The sequence below is a fragment of the Microtus ochrogaster genome, chromosome X (genome assembly GCF_000317375.1).
Source record: "Microtus ochrogaster isolate Prairie Vole_2 chromosome X, MicOch1.0, whole genome shotgun sequence".
Classification (NCBI taxonomy): domain Eukaryota; kingdom Metazoa; phylum Chordata; class Mammalia; order Rodentia; family Cricetidae; genus Microtus; species Microtus ochrogaster.
Window position 1 is genome coordinate 42,289,622 of NC_022026.1, and position 5,010 is coordinate 42,294,631.

Consider the following 5,010-nt stretch of genomic DNA (forward strand, 5'->3'; position numbering starts at 1 on the left):
TCTCTCTCTCTCTGTCTCTCTCTGTCTCTCTGTCTCTCTCTGTCTCTCTCTCTCTGTCTCTCTCTCTGTCTCTCTCTCTGTCTCTCTCTGTCTCTCTCTCTCTGTCTCTCTCTGTCTCTCTGTCTCTCTCTGTCTCTCTCTCTGTCTCTCTCTGTCTCTCTCTCCTGCTAGTCCATGTTAGCTTGTTCTCACCACCCCCCCCCGCGCCTTCTTAAGTCACTTCTTCTTAAGTCACCTTGCTCATGATGTCTCGTCACAGTAATAAAACAGTAACCAAGACAGCACTCAGTGATCATATTTAAAAAAGAAAAAAACCAAGACAAGAAATGTAATAAATGATCAATATTAGCAATGACTAAAAGGGTGATTTATATCCAAACAAATACTTGTTCTAGAACTTTTTCTTTCTTAGCAGATTATACTTTTTAATGCCATTTGATATTCTAAAAGTATAGGCTGTTTAGTTCGTAGGTGTTTGCCTAACATGCACAAAGCCCTGGGTTCGAGCACTTTAACCACACAATCAAGTGAAATGGGACATGGGAAATGCTTGTAACCACAGCACTTAGGAGGCTAGTAAGAGGGTTAAGTTCAAGGTCATGTTTTTGTTAAATAGTAAGTTTGAGGTAAGCCTGTACTACATGAAATCCTGTCTCAAAAAAAAAAAAATCTAAAGCCACGGTATTTAGAACTGTAGCATTCTTTAAAAAAAAAAAATTCTACACAGCCAGTTTCAGGACAGCCAGGGTTACAAAAAAAGACCCAGTCTCCAAAAAATAAAAAATAAAAATAAAAAGTGAAATTTTCTGTGTATGTGTGAGTGCTTGCAGATATGTCTGTGTATCCATTGCCTAGTGGCCTTGGAGGGCAGAAGAGCTTATGAGAAGCCCTGGAACTGGAGTTATGAGCAGTTTTGAATTGCTTGATATGGGTGCTGAAAACCACACCCTGGTCTTCAGCAAGTGCTCTTAACTGCTGAGCAATCTGCCCAGTCCCTCTGCAGTATTCTTTTGCTTTATTATTGTTTTCTGGGAAAAGTTCTGGGTGTGAACTAGTGAACTTCCTACCCCTGCCTTCTGAGGCTGAGATTGCCTGCACCTGCATTCACTCCAATGCCCAGCTGAGGCTTCATGATGTTTGTAATCCAACACCTCTCAAAGAATCAGAAACAACCAATGTTGATCTCCCGATTCACAAGGATATTGTAGAACTCTTAAGAGATGGGTTATTACTTCATGTCTCCTAATGGGCTGTGCTTCTCAGTATTCATGTCGTAAAACACTAGCAAGAATGAAGCAAGCAAAGATTTAGTATGTGCTCTTATACCAGACCTGGTTTCTCTGGAAATTCTTGCTTTTTGAATCTAGCCACTATAAAAAGTTGAGTTTATCGTGTTTCCTGTCAATGCTTAATTCCGTTCAAGGAAACTGCCCTATTATGGGCGGAGAATAAGGTGGGCCAAATCTCTCCTGCTCAAGGCCCTATAATTTTGACCTGAGATGAGACAGCCTAGTCATGTGAGCTAATGCTAGGACATTAAGGGAAAAGTGAGGCTGCAGGCAGTGGTATGTACTTAGACTCCCTGCACTGAGGACACTGGAGGTTCTAGAATGTGAGCTTTACTACAGAGAAAAAACTTTGCCTTAGCGAAAGAAGGATGACTGACAGGGCTTAAGTGTCACTGTGAACTTTCAGTCACTGGCTACTCACTTGCCTAGTCTATTATTCTATTTTACTAGTAATTGCTTCTCTCTAAGTCTTCATCCTTTTGATGAAATAGACACAAGTATTGATTACATGATATTCTGACTATCCATCATGCCGCTAAGTTATAGGCTTTAACTTGGTAAGTTTTATAAACCAGACTTTAATGAAAGGTGGAAAGTAACATGTACTGTGGGATACACACACACACACACACACACACACACACACACACACACACACAGTGGATAGAACTGTAACTAGACAACTCATTTCCATCACTTCATCTCAAGTGCTCAGTGGTTTCCAGCTTGTGTCTTTGCAACAACTCACTGCAGTCTGGTGCTCACCACTCCCACGCTATGCCGCTACCCAGAGGTACACATGCCCCTGCCCTCACATCCCAACATTTCTTCACGTCCCTTCTCCTTTAAAGGCTCAGTAGAGAACGAGTTTGATTCAATTTTATATATCCACCTCTTCATCCTCTAAATACATACATATATATATATATATATATATATATATATGATAACAGGTGCCGAGTGCTTCAGGAATACATACGATATCATCTTCGATCCTGTAGTTTCCTGGGAGGCAAAGAGGATAGATGACGAAATGCCATATAGCAACAAATGTGACGAAGAGTTTCACTAGAGAAAGTTTCTTGACTCCTGGTATATTTATAAAAAAAGGAAAGTACACTCCCAGAGAGACTAAGTTGAGGCTCTGGATTTTCTGGCTACATTCCACAAGAATCCCTTCCATTTGTGCAAGAAAGCCATTAAGTGACTAGACAGTTCCGGTGGTCCTTTCCTCCTGACACCGTCAAGCCACATAAATAAGCGCATCCTAAGTTAACAACCGAGTGTGCTCTGCGAATGTTGAACGATGTGCCCTGGAACACTCCAAGCACTCCATTCTCCCGTTAGACTGAGGACCTGTAGGAAGAACACTTCAACACACCTACTCAAGCACTTCTCTAAGTAACCTTTTTGAGGAGGAACGGTGATAAGGATCGAACCCTCGAACATAACAGGTAAGTGCTCTACCACTTAACGACACATCAACCCTAAACAGCCTTTAGTATTTTGATATAAATTCTAATTACAATCTGCACCGACCCTCTGTGTGCTGTGCTGAATGAGAATGGACCCCTTAGGCTTAAATATTTGAATACTTGGTCCCATCTGGTGGCACTGTTTGGAAATCCTTAGGAGGTGTGGTGCCAGGGCTGGGCCCTGTTTTAAAAGCCCATTCCATTCCTACTTGGCTCTCTCTTCCTTCTCCCTTTGTGTCTCAGGATGTGAGCACTCAGCTACCACCACATAGCCATATCTGCCTGTCTGCTGCCATGCTCCCTTCTGTGATGGTCATGGATTCTAACCCTCTGAAACTGTAAGCCCCAAATAAAATTTCTTCTATTAAAAAAAAAAAACGTTGGGTTTAATCACATGGAAAAAAGTGGTCATGTACCCCAAGAAACCTCAAACACAAGCAGCTGGAACTACAGGTCTGCCCCACTAGGCATCTCCTTGCTTCCCAAACTCCTGCGCAGAGGCAATAGACAAAAGAAAACCATCTGGTTGGCAGCCTTTTTGGGAGAGGGTCTCCTGAAGGACCATATATGTGACCAACTGAGAAGCGTTCCAGCAGAGCTGCAGCCAACAATGTGGGATTAACAGCAAGCTGGTACTATGTTAAGATGCTACAATTTGTGTTGGTTTTTACATAGCAAGACAAGACATGAGCAAAATATGACAGTATCTAATATGAGTAGAAACATCCATAACTTATAGTAAAATATGAGGGTAAGAGGTTGAATCAAGACTTGAGGTCCTGGAAAGATGTCTCGGCAGTTAAGAGCACATAGGGTTAGGTTCTGGGCACCAATGCTGGGTGTGGTGGTTCACAACCACATGTAACTCTACTTCCAGGGGATCAAAAACTCTCTCTTGGCCTTCACATGAACTGCACTTATGTGTACAAACTTGACATATATTCATATGCATGCATAATTAAAAATAAAAAGACAAGAGTCTGACTTCTTAATAAATCTATGATTCTTCAAGGGTTAGCTCCCTTGTGGGCAGATTAGGTTTAATAATAACTGCCTCCCAAGTATTCTGTGTTTAGATTTACATGTGTGATGGTACCTGTAATTCCATGGAGTTGTCAACAGAATGAATTTATTACTGGAAAGGCAAACTGAGGCACAACCAAAGTTTCAAAGTGTTTCTGTCAAAAAAACAAGATTTTATATAGCAGAAGCTCCAAATCAGGGTGACTCAGGAACTCTGCGAAGGAAACACAAAGAGGAGACAAATCTTCTGTAGGATGGCCACCAAAGGAAAGGAAAGCAAATGTTTGACCAGTTATAATTACGCATTAGCAAACCTTTGTCTTAATTAGAAATGTGCTCTTTGCTTCCAACTGCATGAGCTTAAGTTCTGAGTTCTGGGATTGTTACTCTGACGAATCAAATTCCCATCTCTTTTCATGTTAGGCAATTGCTCTGTCACTGAGCTATGGCCCCCAGCCCCTGATTTTCTGTAATATATGCATTTCCAAGAAATGGCTAGCTAAGTGTACCCATGGTTTTGATTTCATCTCTAAAGGGCCTTTCCATTCTTCGAAACGAAGTCAGCTCCCCTATGATTTGGATCAGGGGACTTCTTTCTAAACATTTGCCCCTTCAGACTCATTGGGTGAACTCCAGTATGCATTGAAGAGCAGCCTTCAGCCCTGCAGAAGGCACATGTCACAGAAATTTGCATGCCCTGCCACAGTTGTCTCCACAGCACTTTCGTTTCTTAGTAAACGGAAACTTGGAGAAGAGCTAAGCAGCAGGGTATTTCATGCTGCAGTTGAAAGGGGGGATGAAAAACAAAAGGCAAAGTTGGCTATGACAGTGGGGGATTTACCAGGCTAAAAATGCATGGCACACAAAGCTTTTCATAGTTTGTGTTCTTTTGCCAAATGCCAGGTGCAAAAAAAAAAGTTATCTGTAAATATATTATAAAGATTACTATATTTTAAATGTCCAAAGTCATATCTAAAGAGGTCAGAACTCTGGAACTGTTATGGAAACACTGTGATGTGTGTTCTTGTTTGTTGTTGAGTGAGAACCTCACTTTGCAGCTCAGGCTGACTTGGAACACACTATATTGAAATTAGAGAAGAGAGTCACCATGCCCGGGGCACGGACACTGAGAGAAACAGTTAATAAATGGGACCTCCTGAAACTGAAAAGCTTCTGTAAAGCAAAGGACACGGTCAACAAGACAAAACAACAGTTTACAAAAT